Here is a 23,370-nt window from a genome sequence, read left to right on the forward strand (position 1 = left end):
ATGCTTGCCTTTCTTTCCTTGGGCTGCCATAACAAAGTACCATTAATTGAACAACTTATAAAAACAAAATTTTTTGTCTCACAGTTCTGGAGGCTAGGATTCTAGGTTCAGGACATTTGCAGTGCCATGCTCTTTCTGAAGGCTCTAGGGAAAGACGCCTTCCTGTCACTCCCAGCTTCTGATAGCCCCAGGTGTTCCTTGGCTTGCAGCTGCAGTATAGCTCAAACTCCGCCTCCATCATCACATGGCCATCTTCTCCATGTGTGTCTCTGGAAAGCCCCAAGTCCTTGGATGAGGATAGAGGCTTCTCCTGGGTCATGTAGCTGCAGGGGCTGATGAACCCAGGATCGTCAAGGAGAAGAGCAGGGCTCTTGCTCATAGGCTGTGAAGATCCACGATCCCAAGATCGGCAGGCAAGACCACAAGACTTCTTCTGATTCACATAGCTGCAGAGGCTGGCAAGTTCAAGATCAGCAGATCAGAGAGCAGGAACCAGCTGCAGAACCCAGAGTGGGCAAAAGCCAGAATGTTCACTTATATTTGGATACAGACAACACACCAAAGGAAACTCCCTTTCAACTGATTGGCTACTCACAGCAGATCCCACCATAGGAGTGATCACATATAAACACTGAGAATCATGTCTCAGCCAAGTTGATACACAATCTTAACCAACACAATCATGTTCACAGATACCAGAAATTAGGACATCAAAATATTTTTTTTGAGGGACATAATTCAATCCATAATAATGCTTAAAAAGGCAAATGGACCTCAACAGGTGGAAGCTCCAGGTGAATGCCTGGATTCCTATAGGATGGGGACAGAGCAAATGATGAGCTGGAAGAAAAACAGTAGCACCACCTACATCCGGATATGAGGGTTGAGGGAATAAAAACAACAATGGGAGGCCTCTGAAGAAGCCACAAAAAGATCCATGAGAAAAGGAGTCAGCTCTGAATACCTGCCAAAATTAGGGTGTGAAACCACCTTCAGAACCTGTCTCTTTATTATGTCTCCTTCAACAGGTCAGAAACCATGATAAATAAGCGAAAATAGAAGAAGCAGGGAAACAAGCTAATCACACACCTCCTTCCAACACAGCTAAGAAAGAGAAGACTTAACCTTAAATCAAATTTGGAGTTTTGTTTTTTTAACTATTTCGTGGTTTAATATTTCTAAATACCCAAATGAGACTGTGTTTTGCAACTTGAAGTGGCCATATGTATCAATCAGGGTCCCAGCAGGAAACAGATGGCACACTCAGACTTGGTAATTGAGGACAGTTTAATAAAGGGACTATTTACAATGTTGTGAACAGGGCTGAGGGAAACCAACAAGGGATGGTACAGCACCTCAGGGCTTGCAACAGCAGGAAGTCATTACCACCCATGAAGGGACAAGGGGCAGACCTGGTTTCCAAAAATGGCAGAGAGTAGTGGATTGCCAAGGGCTGTCTGGCAGGAGAAGAGGCCTTTAGTAGAACACAGCCACCCTACTGCCATCCAGCAGGGAGGAGATCAGGGGAATAACACTTTGGCTTCTGTCTCGTCCTGTCCACCCTCCTATCTCCTGCTACCACTTCTCATTGATCAAGTTCAAACAGAAGCCAAAGGGCAATAGATTCCACGGTGTCATCCTTACAGGTTAGACTCCCAGAGCCCAGAGGAGGGGAAAGTGGAGAGTGGATCTGGATGGGCAAATAGAGAACATACAACACATGGTAGGACTTAAGGCACCCAGAGAAATAGATGCCACCAGAAAAAAAAAGAAATGTTTTTTTTTTGTGTGTGTGTTTTCTACTAAATGGAAGGGAAAAACTACCCGCACCAAGGACAGGTAAAAGGACAGAGGAAAACACAAATAAACTTACTTTTATGAGTATGCCCTGGGGGTCCTACATTTTGAATGTGTAAGCATAATGTATAACAACAACAAAAAACTAAACCCATTGCCATTGAGTCAATCCCAACTCATAGGGACCCTATAGGACAGAGTAGAACTACCCCATAGGGTTTCCAAGGAAAGGCTGGTAGATTCAAACTGCCGACTTTTTTGGTTAGCAGCCAAACACTTAACAACTGTGTCACCAGGACCCCATAATGCATAATAGGGTGTGACTATAATTTAACTACTGATTTCTTCCAGCTCCTGGGCGGCACCAACAGTTATGTGCTCAAGTGCTAGCCAAAAGTTTGGCCATTAAAACCCAGCCAGAGGTCCCTCAGAAGACAGGACTGGCAATCTGCTTCTGAAAGGTTACAGCTTTGAGAACCTTATGGAGCAGTTGTACTCTACACAAGGGGTCGCCATGAGTTGGAATCAACTCAGTGACAACTAACAACAACTGACTTTGGGATGGTTGAGATAAATTCTTCCAGAAATACATAGCAAGAGGGAATATTTCGACCCTGGTTCTAGGACTCGACCTCCTGGACTCCAAGCTTGTCCTTGTCACTTTGTTTGCTTTCTGATGATCATGTCTTTGTTGTTGTTGTTAGGTGCCTTTGAGTTGGCTCTGACTCATAGCGACCCTATGCACAACAGAACGAAACACTGCCCGGGCCTGCACCATCCTTACTATCGTTGTTCTGCTTGAGCCCATTGTTGCAGCCATTGTGTCAGTCCATCTCGTTGAGAGTCTTCCTCTTTTCTACTGACCCTGTACTTTACCAAGCATGATGTCATTCTCCAGGAACTGATCCCTCCTGACAACATGTCCAAAGTACGTAAGATGCAATCTTACCATCCTTGCTTCTAAGGAGCATTCTGGTTGTACTTCTTCCAAGTGATTTGTTCATTCTTCTGGCAGGCCATGGTATATTCAATATTCTTCGTCAACGCCACAATTCGAAGGTGTCAATTCTTCTTTGGTCTTCCTTATCCAGCTTTCTACATGCATATGATGTGATTGAAAATACCCTGGCTTGGGTCAGGCGCACTTTATTCCTCAAGGTGACGTATTTACTTTTCGACACTTTAAAGAGGTCCTTTGCAGCAGATTTGCCCAATGCAATGTGTCTTTTGATTTCTTGACTGCTGCTTCCATGCCTGTTGATTGTGGATCCAAGTCAAATGAAATCCTTGACAACTTCAATCTTTTTCCTTTCATCATGAGGTGGTTTATTGGTCCAGTTTTGAGGGTTTTTGTTTTCTCTATGTTGAGGTGTAATCCCTGCTGAAGGCTATGGTCTTTGATCTTCATCAGTAAAGTGTTTCAAGTCCTCTTCACTTTCAGCAAACAAGGTTATGTCATCTGTATAATGCAGGTTGTTAATGAGTCTTCCTCCAATCTTCATGCCAAATGCTTCATCATATAGTCCAGCTTTTCAGATTATTTGATCAGTATACAGATTGAATAAATAGGTATGGTGAAAGGATACAACCCTGACACACACCTTTCCTGACTTTAAACCAATCAGTAACCCCTTGTTCTGTCTGAACAACTGCCTCTTGATCTATGCGCAGATTCCTCATGAAAACAATTAAGTGTTCTGGAATGCCCATTCTTTGCAATGTTATCCACAATATGTTATGATCCACACAGTTGAATGCCTTTGCATAGTCAATAAAACACAGGTAAACATCCTTCTGGTATTCTCTGCTTTCAGCCAGGATCCATCTGACATCAGCAATGATATCCCTGGTTACACGTCCTCTTCTGAATCTGGTCTAAATTTCTGGGAGTTCCCTGTCAATATACTGCTGCAGCCGCTTTTGAATGATCTTCAGCAAGATTTTTCTTGCGTGTGATATTAATGATACTGTTTGATAATTTCTGCATTCGGATAGATCAACTTTCTTGGGAATAGGCATAAATATGGCTCTCTTCCAGTCCAGTTGGCTAAGTAGCTGTCTTCCAAATTCCTTGGCATAGACAAGTGAGCACTTCCAGTGCTGCAACATGTTTTTAGCTACAAAGAATTCTCAGATAGCCAACTGTACCATAGTGTGTCCAAGGAGTCACTGGTGGTTTTGAACCTCCAACATTTTGGTCAGCAGTGAACACTTAAACACTGCACCACCAGGGCTCCCTTTATTTACTTTAGTCCTGTTTAATATATGTGGGTTTTTGTGTTAATTACTTTTGCTTCTGCTATTCTACTGCAATTATTCTTTTATTTTTCAATTAACTCTCTTTGCATTCAGCCCTTTATGCATCGGATCACACTATCTAGTGTAAGACACTTTTCTCTGTCTTTTCAGGGAAACCTCCACTCTTCTTCTCATCCATCTGAGAGTTGTGTTAATCTGTGCTGCCTTCAGCTTCTGATTGTCACTGTGCTAATCTGAGCCCCATTTGGAAGAAGGGAACAGTATAATAGAAAAGTATCATGATAATAATAATAAATAGCTTCCATTTATTGAGTCCTTATGATGTGGTAGGCACTTTGCTAAGTGCTTCACATGCTTTATAACTGCTGATATTACCCCCATTTTAAACATGAGGAATCCGAGGTTTGCTTGAGGTTAAGAATTTGAAGAAGGTCATAGAGTGAGCAAATGGTGGAGCTAAAATTTTAAACCTGGTGTGCCTGAACAAAGCCTCTACAGTCTCTCAATTAATATTTTCTATATATGAATGAATGTGTCTCTATCACTTGTTATCTCTGTAACTATAAGGATATCACTCAGCTTATCTGTGCCTCAGTTTCTTCATGTGTAAAATGAGAATAATAATAACACCTGGTCTTCCTACTTGTTGTTCAGAAAATTTATTGGAAATGAGTTGATGCATTTAAAAGTGACTCAGTGGGAGGCAATATACACTTGATGTTGTTTTTGAGGTTGTTGTTCCTAATAAACAGTTTTTGTACCTATTATTCTGTTGTTGAGTCGGTCTCTAACTCAAGGCAGCCCCATGTACAACAGAATCAGGCTGTTGTGAACCATAGGGTTTTCACTGGCTGATTTGCAGAAGCAGATCACCAGGTCTTCCTAGTTCATCCTGGTCTGGAAGCTCCACTAAAACCTGTTCAGCATCACATCAATAAGCAAGCCCCGCTGATAAAGAAGCAGTGGCTATGCCTGAGGTGCCTTGGCTGGGAATCAAACCCGGGCCTTCCGCATGGGAGGCGAGAATTCTACCACTGAACCGCCCTGCCCTCTCCTACTACTCTAGGCTGTACATTATCACAGGCCACCTCCCCTAAGAACAGATTGCACAGTAACTAGTCCTTTAAGGAGCCCACTCTGTTCTCATGGCCAATTCTAGGATGACAGCCCCGGGGCCATAATTCCTGACAAACTACTTGAGCTGGAACTTGGATTGTTTGGGTTTCCTTGCAATTAAAAAAAAAAATCTAGAACACTAACATACTAATTGACCTTGGACAACTTGGCTTACTTGAGCCTGTGTCCCGTAAAATAATTATACCCACCCTTCAGGGTTTTTGTAAGAATGTGTGCAAAACATCTAGCACAGTGTCATGGATTGAATTGTGTTCCCCCAAAATATGTGTCAACTTGGTTAGGCCACAATTCCCATAATTGTGTGGTTGTCCTCCATTTTCCTGTGTGTTATCGATAATAATCTCTGCCTGTGGCTAAAGAGGATTAGGGTGGGATGTAACACCTTTGTTCAGGTCACGTACCTGATCCAATGTAAAGGGAGTTTCCCTGGGGTATGGCCTGCACCACCTTTTATCTTTCAAGAGATAAAAGGAAAGGAAAGTAAGCAGAGAATTGGGGACTACATACCACCAAGAAAGCAGCACCGGGAACAGAGTGAATCCTTTGGACCTGGGGTTCCTGTGCAGAGAAGATTGATAAGAAGGCTGACAGAGAGGGAAAGCCTTCCCCTGGAGCTGACACCCTGAATTTGGATGTTAGCCTACTTTACTATGAGGAAATAAATTTCTCTTTGTTAGAGCCACCAACTTGTGGTATTTCTGGTACAGCAGCACTAGATGACTAAGACACAGAGTGACTGGTCAACAGAAATTGCTTAAAAATGGCAGCTGTCATTGTTATTATTCTACCACCTTCCTCACAGTTTGTTGTACTGGGAAGGCTTGCATGTTGCTATGATGCTGGAAGCTGTGCCACCGGTATTTCAAATACCAGCAGGGTCATCCATGGTGGACAGATTTCAGTATAGCTTCCAGACTAAGACAGACTAGGAAGAAAGGCCTGGCAATCTACTTCCAAAAATTAGCCAATAAAAACCTTATAAATCACAACATAAACATTGTCTGACATTGGAAATGTTATCAGAAGGGATCAATCACTAGAGAAGGACATCATGTTTGATGAAGTAGAGGGACAAGGAGGGCAAGGGAGACCCCCAGTGAGATAAATTGGCACAATAGCCACAAGGATGGACTACAGCATGCCTATAATCTTGAGGATGATGGAGGACTGGGCAACTTTTCATTCTGTTGTACATAAGGTCTCCATGAGTCAGAGTCAACTTAATGGCCGCTATCTATCTATATTTCTATTGTTATTCCCAGTATTATCATAATTGCAAGCTTTTTCCTCAATTGATTTTTCTGTTTTCAAGTATATTATTAGACTTGTTGGTCGATTAGGTTTGGACTCATAGTGACCTTATGTATAACAGAACAAAACACTGCTCCGTCCTGCGCCATCTTCACAATTGTTATGTTTGAGCCCATTGTTGCAGCCACTGTGTCAACACATCTCATCAAGGGTCTTCCTCTTTTTCACTGACCTTCTACTTTACCAAGCATGATGTCGTTCTCCAGGGACTGGTCCCTCCAGATAACATGTCCAAAGTACATAAGGCAAAGTCTCACCATTCTTGCTTCTAAGGGGCATTCTGGCTGGATTCCTTTCAAAACAGGTTTTTTCTTTCTTCTGGCAGCCCATGGCATATTCAGTGCTCTTCGCCACCATCATAATTCAAAGGCGTCAGTTCCTCTTCATTCTTCCTTATTCATTGTCCACCTTTCACATTCATATGAGACAACTGAAAACACCACAGTTTGGGCCAGGAGCACCTTAATCCTCAAAGTGACATCTTTTCTTTTTAACACGTTAAAGAGGTCTTTTGCTGCAGATTTGCCCAGTGTAATATGCCATTTGATTTCTTGACTGTGCTTCCGTAAGCGTTGATTATGGAGTCAAGTAAAATGACTTGCAGTTTATTAAATCCATGCAATACATCCAAATGCATTTAATGACAGGCTTTGTCATAAGGCAATTCTGCTATAGGTTTTGTCTTTAAAAAAGTAAAAATGCCTTTCAGAGTCAATGTCTCATAGACATTAAAAGCCCAGCTTGAGGTGTTATTGAGTCATAGTCCATTGCCTGAGTAGAGCAGAACTATCCATCCACCACAGGCAGGTCTGTGCTTGGTACAGACACTAAATTTGTTCGTGTTCTAAATTTTTTTATACTAAAGTGGTTAATTAGAAGAGGTAGGAGAATCTGAAATGTCACAGCAAGTTCCTCTTCACCCACTGTCACGTTTCATGAATTCCTGTGCTGAACCCATCTGGATTAAGCAGTGACCCAAACCAAACAAATTGCTTCTGTATCTCTTATCTCCTATCACCTATTTATGTTCCGATAAATCTGCATTGCCTGGCTCCGTAAGATCCAGTAAGTCCTTGAGCAGTGTTCACGGCTAATTTTTTATTATTATTATTTCTTTGGGGCTCCAGTGTCTCACAATAAAGTGATAGATATAGCACAGGCAATGAGTAAAACACTTTTTAAAAGAAAGGACAAAAGGAAGTATACATAAGATATGCAATTTCAGACTGGGAATTCTCAGAGCAACCCTGTGGGCGAGAGACGATCATTTCTTGTAGGTTTTAGATAAAGATATAATTTACCTTTATTTGCAGACACAAAAGTCTAACAAAACATCCCTTGCCATCAAGGTTTCTCGCTTTAAAAATATTTATGAGATTGAAATAGTTAGCTGGAGGCAGACATTTCATTTCAATGTCATAGGTCAGGCGCATTGGCTAACACCCCAGATAATATTGATGTACCTTCAAAATTTAAAATAATGTTTATACCATTTATTTATTCATTCAGGTATAGAGCACCCATCCTGTAATATCTGGAACATTGAACAAGGTTTACATAAATCTGACTGTTTTTACCTCTAGGCCATTTGGCTCAGTCTGGTAGACCATAAATATTCAATAATACTTTACAATGACAAAGCATCTTTTATGCAAACATCTCTAAGTACATTATTCACCAATATTACAATCTCCTTTTTAACCTACTTGTAAAGTCACAGAAACTAACTGACTTTCTTCAAGGTCCCACCACAAATGGTTTATTTTGTAGATTAGGTTCCAGGTGTCCTGATCCTAGTTATAACTAAAGGGAGAGGGGATAAAAAAAAACAAGCACATTTTTTTAGGTGCTTAAGCTGATGACCTTCCCTAAATATTTCTAAATTGAATCTATTAGGCAAAACATCTTCCTTAAAGATATTAAATGTTGTAAAGTATCCAATTGCATTTTATAACTTTTGTTCCAATTTGCCCAAGGCCAGCGGCCATTTTCAGAGTCCCAAGAATAACCCATTTTAATTGAATCCTGTTACAAACATTTAAACTTTCACTCCGTAATCAAATCAGGTTTCTAAACAGAAATTAAAGTTGGAGCAGAAAAATAAAGCTTTTCACGGAAAGGTCCAGTTGAACTAATAGGACAGCTGTACCGGAATATCCCAGCAAAAGGAAAAGTTTGGCAATTACTTGGAAATTTGGGCAAGTTTCAGACAATTTGTTTCCAAGGAAAGGAAATATTTTAAATTATTTATTCTATCTTTTTCCCCATGTGTTAAAGTAAAATTAAAAAAAAAAATACATGTTAAATACAGAAAATTAATAAAATACAAAAAAATTGGAAGATTTTTTAAGTCACCCGCAATTCTATCTGTGGCCTCCGTGAGAACATACCTCGCAAACCTCTAACTTCAGGAAGCATATTTGACCTGCTGAGCTCTGAAATCCACCAAAGCATTTGCAATGAGGCCACATTTCCTATGGGCTGATCCCAGCCAGTGGCAAAGCATGGCAAGTCTGCTAAAGGCAGACCTGTTACTTGACGATGTGGGATTCTTCTGACCGGCAACTTTGGAGAGAGGACTTCTCAGTGACTTTGCTGAACTTTCGTTAGAACTGCACTGCAGTCTAAGATATTTGCAGTCTAAGATATTATATTACTAGGTGCCGTCGAGTTGGTTCCAACTCATAGCAACCTTATGTACAACAGGATGAAACACTGCCCAGCCCTGTGCCATCCTTACAATCGTTGCTATACTTGAGCCCACTTTTGCAGCGTTGTGTCAATCTGTCTCAGTGAAGATCTTCCTCTCTTTTGCTGACCCTCTACTTTACCAAGCATGATGTCCTTCTTTAGGGACTGGTCCCACCTCATGTCCAAAATCTGTGAGACAAAGACTCTCCATTCTCACTTATAAGGATCATTCTGGCTGTACTTCTTCCAAGACAGATTTGTTCATTCTTCTGGCAGTCCATGGTTTATTCAATATTCTTCTTCAACACCATAATTTGAAGGCTTCAATTATTTTTTGGACTTCCTTATTTATTGTCCAGCTTTCACATGCATATGAGGCAATTGAAAATATCATGGCTTAGGTCAGGCTCACACCACTTGAGGGTGATGATGATGATGACAGTGATGATGATGATAATGGCGATGATGATGGTGGTGATGGTGATGGAGAAGATGATGTTGTTGTTATCTGCTGTCATCGAGTTGATTCTGACTCATGGCCGTTTCATACGTGCAGAGTAGAACAGTTCCATTTTTTTCAAGGCTGTAACCTTTCGGAAGCAGATCACAACCAGGCCTGTCATCCGAAGTATCTCTGGGTGGGTTTCAACCGCCAACCTTTCAGGTAGTAGTCTAGCACTTAACTGTTTGCACCACCCATAAGGGCTAACATTTACTGAGTTCTTAAAAATTTGAGGCCCTGTTGTAAGAGATTGCCTAAATTATTTTATGTAATATCCCCAAGTTGTTACTTATATGAGGGAAGTGATGTTACTCACACAAAGGAAGGAGGTCTTAAAGCTGTTAAAAAACAAAAACAAGACAACATTTCTTGTAAGTGTAGGAAGTTACATTTGCACCCTTGTTTTTTTTTTATGCCAGTAGAGTGTAGGAGCACTGGTGCCAGTATCTGCTGCATTGTATTACCTCTCTGTATTAATATTCTGGATTATAATCTTCTAGTCTTTTTTGTGAAGAGTTATTTCATAGTTATCACACTGAATATAGTGAGTATAAGAAGCTAAACCTTTATTTTCCAGGAAATTCAATTTTTACATGAACTTTCTGATACCTCTAAATTTTATAGTTCTCTATTTCATTTTGTTGTGTAGACTTAATGCAATCATTTAAATACTATTAATAAATTATTCAAATAAAATATTTTGAAGATATGTAGCATATATATCAAGAGCCACTATATCAACTCTGTGTTGTTGGGGGGAATTTTTCTAGGCCATTAAAACAAACAAAGTTCAAGCAAATGAGCCACAGTCAAGTAACTTAAACAATTGGGACCATTAAAACATCTAAAATAACAATACTTAGACTCCAATTTTAAAATTTATTGACACTATTAAATAAACAACTTAATAATAAACTAATGGGCTTTTTCTAAAGGAAACAACTGGTACAATGAAACGGACTTAAAAAGATTTACATACCATAAGCATCTTTCTAAGAAAGAACACGGCTTGGATTTACAACAGCATACTAATTCAAGAACAGAACTTTATTATAGCAGCAATGCCATTTAGAATATTTTGAGGTTCTTTTGACTCAGAAACTAACTGATTTTCTTCAAGGTCCCCCAGGAATCACTGGGTCAGTCTACAGTCTTGACAGATTTCTGCCAATGTCTCAAAATGACCCCTGGAAGAGAGTTTCTTGGACCTTTCGTAATAAATATTGATTGTGATAACTACAAATGGCTTCTACTATATGCCAATTGGCAGCATAAAGGGATGTTCCATCAGCAACCCCCAAAAGAGCCTTCTTAAATAAATATATATTACAGTAATTAAAGTATGCTTGCCATGCAAATATAGCTTCAAGGCAAGTTACGAAGATGCCACCTTCCAAACAAGTTGCTTCCCACGCCCAAGTCCTCCCTATGTATAAAAAAAAGTTAATTCTGTGCTTAACTCAGATTCACCAGCATGCTCCATCATTAAACTTCCAACACTACTCCAATTTGGCTGGGGTCTAAGCTGTAATTGTGATGCAGCATACATGACACCTGTCCCAATTGTGTAGAAGTTGAAAAGGCTCACTTTCTAGCTTTGTCCAACCCAGCACAAAACCTTAGTTCTGACTTTTAAATGGGCAGAAAGTGAATCTCTAATTATTTTCTTGGTTTCTAAAAATCTACCACCTCTGCAACTTCTTCCCTGAATATTCCAACTCAGAATATTCCTTTGAATACCACTCAGTGTCTGTACCACTCATTTTGGCTAGAGGTCCACATTGCCTTTTGTTGCATTGTCTCTTGAGGGCCTTATCACAGCAAAATGATCTCCCTCTGTGACTGAATAGTTGTATGAAATTGATCACGTCAATGAATCCCTCCAGCCTATATAAAATAAGGAATGCATGTCAATTTTGTTTTAAACCATGCTCCCTGTAAAAAAGTGAAGGGCTGCCACATGGAAAGAGAGCAATGAAGAAAAGAATGCTCAGTGGGTAGACACAAGTTCTCCCACTAATGTCCTTAAATCTGTACCTGTTTTACTTGAGTTCTGAGGGACATTTTCCTTGAATACCTAGTTCTGCTGCATTAAAAGCTGTTTAAAAACCACTGGACTAGAAGGTTTCCTAAATTTCTTCCAGCCATAAGTTTCTAAGATTCTGTAAAAATGTCAATTTGGGCTCCTACTGAGTCTTTTGAATTCTTCTACAGCACTTGATCCAGACCTTACAACCTTGCTCATCTTCTCCATTTTCCTTTACACTTCTATTTCAAGTACTCTCTTCCATAATCATGAGCTCAACTATCACCTATACACTGGAGACTACCAGCATATGCAACCTGAAATGTTGTTGTTAGGTGCCATCGAGTTGGTTCTGACTCACAGTGACCGTATGTACAACAGAACAAAACACTTCACAGTACCGCACCATCCTCACAATCATTGCTATGTTTGAGCCAAATGTTGCAGCCATGGTCAGTCCCTCGCATCGTAAGTCATCTTCTTTTTCATTAATGCTCTATTATACCAAGCATAATGTCCTTCTCCAAGGACTGGTCCCTCCTGATAACATGTCCAAAGTACATGAGACTAACTCTTGCCATGCTCACTTCCAAGAACTCCAGCTGTACTTCTTCTAAGACAGATTTGTTTGTTCTTCCTTTTTCATGGTCTAGCTTTTGTATGCAAATAAGGCAATAGAAAATATCACAGCTTGGGTCAGGCTCACCTTAGTCCTCAAATGGCTACCTTTGCTTTTGAACATTTTAAAGTGCCTTTGGCAGCAGATTTGCTCAATGCAATACATGTTTGATTTCTTGACTGCTACTTCCATGGGCCCCCCCCATGATTAAGAGTTTGTTGTACTACGGGGGCTTGCATGTTGCTGTGATGCTAGAAACTATGCCACTGGTATTCAACTACCAACAGGGTCACCCATGGGAGACAGGTGTCAGCTGAGCTTCAGACTAAGACAGACTAGGAAGAAGGGTCCAGTAGTCTACTTCTGAAAAGAATTAGCCATTGAAAATCTTATGAATAGCATTAGAACCTTGTCTGATATAGTGCTGGAAGATGAGCCCCCCAGGTTGGAAGGCACTCAAAAGACAACTGGGGAAGAGCTCCTCCTCAAAATAGAGTCCACCTTTTTAATGACATGGGTGGATTCAAGCTTTTGGGACCTTCATTTGCTGATATGGCACGACTCAAAATGAGAAGAAATAGTTGCAGACATCCATTAATAATTGAAACCTGGAATGTAGGAAGTATGAAACTAGGAAAATTGGAAATCATCAATAATGAAATGGAACCCATAAACATCAATATCCTAGGCATTAGTGAGCTCAGATGGACTGGTGTTGGCCATTTTGAATTGAACAATCATATGTCTACTATGCCAGGAATGACACCTTGAAGAAAAATGGCATCCTGTTCATTGTCAAAAAGAACATTTCAAGATCTATGCTGAAATGCAATGCTGTCAATGATAGAATAATATTCATATGCCTACAAGGAAGACCAGTTAATATGACTATTATTCAAATTTACTCACCAACCACTAAGGTCAAAGACGAAGAAACTGAAGATTTTTACCAACTTCTGCAGTCTGAAATGGATTGAAAATGCAATCAGGATGCATTGATAATTACTGGTTATTAGAATGCAAAGTTAGAAACAAAGAATGATAGGTAGTTGGAAAATACGGCCTTGATGATAGAAACAATACCAGAGATGGCATGATAGAACTTTGGAAGACCAATGATTTCTTCACTGCAGATACCTTTTTTCAACAATATAAACACTGACTATACACGTGGACTCATGAGCACAATTTGTGCTCATGAGGAACCTTTACATAGATCAAGAGGCACTTGTTCAGACAGAACAAGGGGATACTGACTGGTTTAAAGTCAGGAAAGGTGTGCGTCAGGGTTGTATTCTTTCACCATACCTATTTAATCTGTATGCTGAACAAATAATATGAGAAGCTGGACTATATGAAGAAAAACGGGGCATCAGGATGGGAGGAAGACTTATTAACAACCTGCGTTATGCACATGACACAACCTTGCTTGCTGAAAGTGAAGAGAACCTGAAGCACTTATTAATGAAGATCAAAGACCACAGCCTTCAGTTTGGACTGCACTTCAACATAAAGAAAACAAAAATCCTCACAACTGGACCAACAAGCAACATCATGATAAATGGAGAAAAGATTGAAGTTGTCAAGGATTTCATTTGACTTGGATCCACAATCAACAGGCATGGAAGCAACAGTCAGGAAATCAAAAGACGCATTACACTGGGCAAATCTGCTGCAAAGGACCTCTTCAAAGTGTTGAAGAGTGAAGATGTCACCCTGAAGACTAAGGTGCACCTGATCCAAGCCATGGTATTTTCAATCACATCATACTCATGTGAAAGCTGGACAATGAATAAGGAAGACCGAAGAAGAGTTGATGCCTTTGAATTGTGGTGTTGGCGAAGAATATTGAATATACCATGGACTGCCAAAAGAATGAAGAAATCTGCCTTGGAAGAAGTGCAGCCAGAATGCTCCTTAGAGGCAAGGATAGCGAGGCTGCATCTTACATACTTTGGACATGTCGTCAGGAGGAATCAGTCCCTGGAGAAGGACATCATGGTTGGCAGAGTACAGGGTCAGCGGAAAAGAGGAAGACCCTCAATGAGGTGGATTGACACAGTGGCTGCAAAAATAAGCTCAAGAATAGCAACGATTGTAAGTATGGCGCAGGACCGGGCAGTGTTTTGTTCTGTTGTGCATAGGGTCGCTATGAGTCGGAACCAACTCGATGGCACCTAACAACAACAACATACACATGGACCTCGCCAGATGGAATACACAAGAATCAAATCAACTAACTACATCTGTGGAAAGAGGTGATGAAAAACCTCAATATCATCAGTCAGAACGATGCCAGGGGCCGACTGTGGAATAGACCATCAATTCTTCATATACCCATTGAAGTTGAAACTGAAGAAAATTAGAATAAGTTCCCAAGAGCAAAAGTACAACCTTGAATATATCCTACCTGAATTTAGAGACCAAATCAAGAAGCATTGAACACTAATGACTGGAGACGAGATGAGTTGTGGAATGACATCAAGACATCATACATGAAGAAAACAAGAGTTCATTAAAGAGACAGGAAAGAAAGAATATACAAAATGGATGTCAGAAGAAACTCTGAAACTTGCACTTGAATGTCGAGTAGCTAAATCAAAAGGAAGAAATGATGAAAAGAGTGGAACAGAAGACTTCAAAGGGCGGCTCAGGAGGATAAAGTAAAGTATTATAATGACATGTGCAAAGACCTGGAGATAGAAAACCAAAAGGGAAGAACATGTTTGGAATTGCTAAAGCTGAAAGAACTGAAGAAAACATTCAAGCCTCGAGTGCAATAGTGAAGGCTTCTACAGGGAAAATATTAAACGACACAGGAAGCACAAAAAGAAGATGGAAGGGATACACAGAGACATTACACCAAAAAGAAGGGGTGAATGTTCAAACATTTCAGGAGGTAGCATATCATCAAGAACCGATGATACTGCACTGAAGGCATTGGTGAAAAACAAGGCCCCAGGAACTGACAGGATACGAATTGAGATGTGTCAACAAATGGATGCAGTACTGGAAGTGCTCACTTGTCTATGCCAAGAAATTTGGAAGACAGCTTCCTGGCCAACCGACTGGAAGAGATCCATATTTATGCCTATTCCCAAGAAAGGCGATCCAACTGAATGCAAAATTATTGAACAATATCACTAATATCACAAGCAAGTAAAATTTTGTTGAAGATCATTCAAAAGTGGCTGCAGCAGTATATCAACAGGGAACTGCTAGAAAATCAAGCTGCATTCAGAAGAGAATTTGGAACCAAGGATATGTCAGATGGATCCTGGCTGAAAGCAGAGAATATCAGAAAGATGTTTAAAAAAATAGCGACCCTATGCAAAGCCCCATAAGGTTTCCGAGGAGCGCCTGGCGGACTTGAACTGCCGACCATTTGGTTAGCAGCCATAGCACTTAGCCGCTATGCCACCAGGGTTTCCGGTGAAAGATGTTTACTTGTGTTTTATTGACTATGCAAAGGCATTTGACTGTGTGGATCATAACAAATTATGGATAACATTGGGAAGAACGGGAATTACAGAACAGTTAATTATATTCATGAGGAACCTGTACATAGGTCAAGAGGCTGTAACTTGAACAGAACAAGAGGATACTGCATGGTTGAAATTCAGGAAAGGTGTGCATCAGGGTTGTATCTTTTCACCATACTTATTCAATCTGTATGCTGAGGAAATAATTCAAGAAGCGGGACTATATGAAGAAGAATGGGACATCAAGATTGGAAGAAGATGCGTTAACAACCTGCATTATGGAGATGACACAACCTTGCTTCCTGAAAGTGAAGAGGACTTGAGGGACTTACTGATGAAGGTCAAAGACCACAGCCTTCAGTATGAATTACACCTCAATATAAAGAAAACAAAAATCCTCACAACTGAACCAATAGGCAACTTCATGATAAACAGAGATAAGATTGAAGTTGTCAAGGATTTCATTTTACTTGGATCCACAATCAACACCCATGGAAGCAGCAGTCAAGAAATCAAAAGACACACCGCATTGGGCATATCTGCTGCAAAAGAACTCTTTAAAGTGTTGAAAAGCAAAGATGTAACCTTAGAGACTAAGATGCACCTGACTCAAACCATGGTGTTTTCAATTGCCTCATATGCATGCGAAAATGGATAAGGAAGGCCGAAGAAGAATTGACACCTTTGAATTGTGGTATTGGCAAAGAATACTGAATACATCATGGACTGCCAAAAGAACCAACAAATCTGTCTTGGAAGAAGTACAACCAGAACGCTCCTTAGAAGCCAGGATGGTAAAACTACATCTCACATACTTTGGACATGTTATCAGGAGGGATCAATCCCTGGAGAAGGACATCAAGCTTGGTAAAGTAGAGGGTCAGTGAAAAAGAGGAAGACCCTCAATGAGATGGGTTGACACAGTGGCTACAACAATGCGCTCAAGCATAACAACAATTGTGAGGATAGTGCAGGACCGAGCAGTGTTTCATTCTGTCGTACATAGGGTCGCTACGAGTTGGAACGGACTTGACAGCACCTAACAACAACAACAACTTCCATGAGCACTGACTGTGGATCCAGGTGAAATCATATCCTTTGAAATCCTTGACAATTTCAATATTTTCTCCATTTATCATGATATTGCTTATTGGTCCAGTTCTGAGGATTTTTGTCTCCTTTATGTTGAAGTGTAATCCATACTGAAGGCTGTAGACTTTGATTTTCATCAGTAAGTGCTTTAAGTCTTCTTCCCTTTCAGCAAGCAAGGGTGTGTTATCTGCATATCACAGGTTGTTAATGAGTCTTCCACAAATCCTGATGCCACATTCTTCTTCATATAGTTCAGTTTCTCGAATTATTTGCTCAGCATACAGATTCACTAAGTATGGTCTTGAAGAAAAACAAAACAGACCAAACAACAACAACAAACTCTTTAAAAGCCCAACTGAAACTAGTTGAGCAACAAGAGTTTATTGTGTGCCTATATTTGCCAAGTTCTTGGCACGATGGAGAAACAAACAAAGGATAGACTATAGCCCCCATGGCTTCCATTATCATATCCTGTTCTTCGCACAAACACAGTGGACAATGGCTGAAGTCACTTCTTATTGTTCCACCTTAAGAAAGAGCCTTAGCTTCCTATGCTCTGTTAAAAGTAGCTGATGTGCCTCCCTAACCTGCGCCTACAATCTCGCCCTGGATAATAACAGATATGCGAAGTGATGGACCATCAAGAGAAAATGTTGCACCCCCCAGTATGCATCTGTATGATGGACTACAATGACTCCAAAGGAAGATCATTGTCTTTAAATAATGCACATTTTTCCCCAAGTCTCAAAGCCTGTATTTAAATGGTTATTCATGGCTGTTATGGGAGACTTTAAACCTTAGCTTGGCAATCCCCAATATAAAAACGGGTTATGTTTCAAAAACCTTGTTTATGAGTTACCTGCCCAGAAACTCACTATTGCCTCTTACATTATGTTCCAAATTCCCAGGCCAATCCCCAAATCTATTTATCTCATTACACAGCTGAAGAGTAATCAGTGATGACTACACCTCTTTATAACATCCTTTCTTTGAGAAAATTTTCTCTAAATTCCCAGTCAGGTAGCATGTAAACACATTTTCTCCCTGCATTCAAAGGGCTTATGGGGAAAGGTAGGAAGATGAGAAAGAGAAGTGAAGGAAGTCAGATACTCCCAGACATCAGAATCCTATCAACCCCATATGTGCATCCAAAACATGCCCTTCCCCAAACAGTGACTGTTCACTAGGGACAAAGAATTGTAGCTTGCTTCCCCTGTATATAGAAGGACATTCTCAACTGGATATGGCTCCCATCCTCTCCTTATTACCTAGGTGAAACATAAACTTGATTTTAGGAGGATTTGACATTGAATCTGAAATTGTCCAACCTCTTGTCTCTATTTTCCATAACTCCCTTAGGTGTATATTGTAATTAATGTGCATTTTAAATAATTTTTATTAGTTACATCATAGGAAATATTTTTCTATTTTGAAACAACCTCATACCAAATAAATTTATAGTTTCAAAATATAAGAAAGGCCCTTCCAGATTTAAAAAAAAAAAAAAAAAACTAGCTTTTTTTCTATTATTAAAATGTAAAAGATTTTAAAAATCTCATTTATTTTGTCAGTTGGTTCTGCTTAGCATTCTTCAGCTCAGTCCACTCTCAATTATCCATGCTAAGGAAGGGGGATCAGTGGCCTGGATAATCTAAAACAGCAGACGATTTTAAAAGCCCTTGTATTTGGCCCGGGCATACTTTACAATCAAACTTTGATTATCCACACTAATGAAAGGAAGAGCAGACACCTTAAGAAAGATCCAAAGCCAATATGGATCTGCTCAGCTGGTTAAGGGCACCCCAAGGCAGAGGCCCAAGTGGTATAATAGGAGAAAAACAACAGGGCCCCAGCTGCCACCAGTGGCAACCACCCACGCCATTCAAATTACAAACACAGCTACAATATCCACCTCAACAACTCGCATGATATTAGTCATCTTTAGAAACATGGAATTATCTCCAGGCTCCTGGGTAAAAAGGCGTATTATCTATGTTGTTCCAAATAGCTAAGGTAAGAATAGGTTGTTCATATGTTCTAAAAACCTGTCTTTGGGTTCCCCTTTGCCCCACCCACAGCCCCTTGCCTTCACTACCAAGTGCACAGTAACACACTTGGAAGAGGAGCATAAAGGATAAAGATGAAAAAGGCAGTATGCTGGAGTGGAAAGATCTTTAGCCTAAAAGTTGGGAAACCTGGGTCCTTGTCCCCTTTTGTTCTCTACTCACACAAACAGTCAGATGTGCAGCCAAGCAGAGGGAACAGCATGTGCAAAGGTACAGAGGCAAGAGGGTCATGGTGCATGTAAAGAATAACATTGCTTCATTTTGGCTAAATAATAAGGTACAAATGGAGAAGTAGAAAAGAAATAGGAGATATAGTCAGGGATAAAATAATCTTTTATGCCATGCAGGAAGTTCAGAAATCATTCCATAGAAGGTGAGAAGACATTAATTTTTTTTTTTTAATAATAGTTAAAATGTATTGAACACTTATGGTTTGCCTTGAACCATTCTAAGTATTTGAAGTTCATAAATACATCTATATTACAATAATTCCGATAGGTGCTCTTACTGTCCCCATTTCACAATGAGGAAACTGAGGCACATAAAGGTTAGATAACTCCCAAAATTGTACAACTGGTAAGTGGTAGGATCAGGGTTCAAACCTAGTCCATTTGATTTTGAAGTTCATGCTATCTCTCAAGAAACAGAATTTAAAAAATGAGGTCATAATTTCAAAAGATCATGCTAGAAGCAATGTGCAGGAGCAGAATGAAGAGCAGGTAAGAGAATATTGAGAAGCACAAGATGGTGAGTTCCAGAACTAAAGGAAACTTAGTAGTAATGGAGAAGAGTGTGTAATCAAGAGGTTTAAAGGAGAAAGAATGACAAATAATTGGCTAATTGGTTAAATGAGGGTTGAAAGGTCTGTGAGTCCCATATTTCTGTTGGACATGTGTGTGATGGCCTCATAATTTGGAAAGAACCCCCTTGACCTTGAGTACCTGCAAACATACCTGGAAAGCAACCCCTACCAGATGGGCAGGCACAGGAAAGAACAGCACAACTAGTGCCTTTTTTTTCTTTTTTCTTTTTCCCAGTACGGTGCTGGCACACATTCACTCAAATGAACAAATGGACTATCTTAACTGAATAATTCAGTGGTGGCAAAAGCTCCTGTGCAAAATATGTGGGCCAATATATAGAACCCATACACCAAACAAATTCTTGAGATGCAGTGCATTTTTTCTTACATTTCAAGGTTAAATATATTGACTCACATTTAGCTTTCTGGGTAACACCCACATGCAATTATAAAACTTTGATAAAGGAGGAAGGGCACAGGAAGAGGAGAAAAGTTATTAAGACGTGTTAATAACTTATCAATGTATGCATGTCTTAAATAAATCAAAACCATTTACAGAATGTTCCTGTTGGAGTGAATAAAAAGTGTACATGTGTACGTAAGTGTGTGAGTGTGTAAATAAAAGACTGGAAGTTTATACTCAAAACTCTAAAATATCTCTCTGGCTTTTTTTTTTTTTTTTCTTATTTGTATATGTATTTTAAATGTTCTAGAATTATCATGTATTACTTTCTAAATGTGTGTGATAAACAGTCACTCTAAATTCAGAACTTTTGAAATACAAAAGAATACACATGCTGGCAGTCCCTTATCAAAAATTAACCCAAACATGGCAATCATGGTAGCAACAGCTAGCTTTCAGTCCTGCCCATGAAGTCATTTGAGCTACAGGGAAAACCTGAGTTACACAGAGAATCTGCGTGTTCAGAAATAAGAATAGGTAAGGAGTTACGGCAGGTGCAAATGGTATAAAGCAGCTGACCCCATGAGGACGTGCCTAGACATGTGGCCTTTGTAGGTCATAGCATACCCCCTCCACTATGGTTTTTCTCACATTACCTGAATGTTTCACTTTCTCTTGTTGCATTGTCTGAAATTCCATCAATTCCATGTTATCTCACCCTCTCTCTAAAAAGCATGTTGTTGTTTTGTGCCGTTGAGTTGGCTCCAACTCATAGTGACCCTATAGGACAGGGCAGAACTGCCCCATAGTGTTTCCTTGCCTGTAATCTTTATGGGAGCAAATATCCAGGTATTTTCTCCTGCAGAGCAGCTGGGGCATTCAAACCACTGACTTTTCAGTTAGCAGCTGAACACTGTAACCACTGTACCACCAGGGCTCCTTCTAAAAAGCATAGGACTAGAAAATTTCCAGAGTTAAGTGTATTAGTTATGATGAGGAGGATGATAAAGATAAAAAGAAGGGATAGAATTCATTCATTTGTTAACTTTGAACAATATTTTGGAGTCAATGAGGCCTTTCTACGTATTAACTCATGTTAATGAAGTCTTTCAGCTCAAGATGGGGAAGTTAGTATACATATTTAATTCCTACCCTTTTCACAATCCCATTGAAATGATAGTAAATATATGTTTTTATTTTTTTTTGTAAAAGGAATGCATACACAACAGAGCAGAAAACACAAAAGAGTTTCATTAGAATACCACATTTATTTAAGTATTCTGGAAATGAAAAGAAAATAGAACAGAACTATATGAGTATCTAAAGCAATTACAACATGATCTCACATAATGAAGACTGCCAGTAAGGATTAACAGATGGTCTTCCAGAAAAAATTTCAACCAATGCAGAGGGTAGAGCAGGCTACAGAGCAATCACCATGGTAATTAATTTAAAGATTATCTACAGGACTGGTGGCCTAGTTGGTTCCTCTCCCACATAAACAGAACCATTGGTGCTGCCTTTATTCCCTGTTGAAAGCCCAAGAACTTCTTAATAAGTGAAAGATCTGGTTGGGAGGACACCTAGCATGGGTGCTGAGGCAGTCGAAGGAAGTAGAAACAACTCTTGAACTTAACATAGACTTCAAGGGGAATACGGAACGGAAATACAGAGGTAAAAAACAAAGAAAAATACTCTTCCCTAAGAGTAAATATACTCTTCCCTCAATATTTGACAGTTGTTGGGGTCTTGCCTGCCTCCCCTCGTGCAGATAGCCTTTTATGAGAAAACTGTCAACAGGTCCCACCCACTTATACAGAACCCCGTTTCTTATGCAGTCACTCTTGAAGTTAGTCTACCTAACATCAAAGGAAGCCTAAGTCAGTTACTGATATTTATCAACATATTCTTTAACTCATAAACATGAATGGGCATCCAAGGATTGCCAGACATTTCACAAAAATAATAGCGTGAAAGACCAGGAATGAAATAAATAACCCAAAGATCTCAAAAATAATACAAAAAAGCAAATTTTATTATTAAATTTAATATTCATAAAGAGATTTGAGGAGTGATTAGATCAATAAAACAAAGCATAACTTCCTGAAAAAGAAGTAATCAAAGAATAGGAATGTGTTCATAAAAATTAAAAATGATTGCCACAATTAGTCAATAAAAATTAAAAAAGAAAGTTGTCATCAAATCAACTCCAAATCATAGTAATCCCACATGTGTCAGAGTAGAACTGTGCTCCATGGAGTTTTCAATGGCTTATTTTTTTGGAAGCAAATCGCCAGGCCTTTCTTCCAAGGCATTTCTGGGTGGACTTGAGCCAGCAACATTTCAGTTAGCAGCTGAACACTTAATTGTTTGAACGACCCAGAGAATCCAAATATTCAATAAAAGAGTTGAAAAATAGAATTGACACAGCTAAAGACCAAATTTTTAATCTGTAAGAAGAAGTTGAGGAAATCACTCCAGAGCCAATGAAACGCAAAATGTAAGAAAACCGTTTCCCACAACTGTCCAGTAAAATTTCAAGAAAAAGAGATCAGAATTAGCGATTTTGCATTTAAGAAATCTGAGGCTCAGAGAAGTTAAGTGTCCACAGTTAAGTGTCAATAGTTCACAGACAGAGACTGGATACATTCCACATTCGCCCTATTCCTAAGCCCAAGGATAAAATTCAGTCAGTACCTATGAGTGTGGCCCCACTTATGGCTGGCCTTCATTCTGGTTAGCCAAAGAAAAGTCAACCTGGTCCATACTCGTTGTTTATAGAGTCTATACTAAATGGTCAGTGACGATGTTGGTCTCATCCATACTGGTGGTTGATAGCTGATGTCCACTCTCACTGGTCAGTTCAGGTACCAATCTAACCTAGACCAGTTGTTCACAGTTACCTTCTGATTGGTCATTGTGGGTACCATAGCAATTGATAAATGTTTGAAATATATCCTTACCTAAGCTTATACTCTTTATTGATGAATAAATACATAGAGACCATGTCAAGAATAGCTTTGACACTTTGATGTTAATGACCAAAGGCTAGATGAGATGTGGAATGACATCAAGGACATCATACATGAAGAAAGCAACAGGTCATTAAAAAGACAGGAAAGAAAGAAAAGAACAAAATGGATGTCAGAAGAGACACTGAAACTTGCTCTTGAATATTGAGCA

General features: G+C 39.6%; 1 pseudogene; it reads right to left on the reverse strand.

The window, feature by feature from the left end:
* Positions 1-9,713, reverse strand: part of LOC100664259 (cytosolic beta-glucosidase-like) — a 139,370-nt pseudogene extending 129,657 nt beyond the window's left edge.
* Between the last annotated feature and the right edge of the window lie 13,657 nt (positions 9,714-23,370).

Source organism: Loxodonta africana, chromosome 5, assembly GCF_030014295.1.
Source record: "Loxodonta africana isolate mLoxAfr1 chromosome 5, mLoxAfr1.hap2, whole genome shotgun sequence".
In the NCBI taxonomy this organism is placed as follows: domain Eukaryota; kingdom Metazoa; phylum Chordata; class Mammalia; order Proboscidea; family Elephantidae; genus Loxodonta; species Loxodonta africana.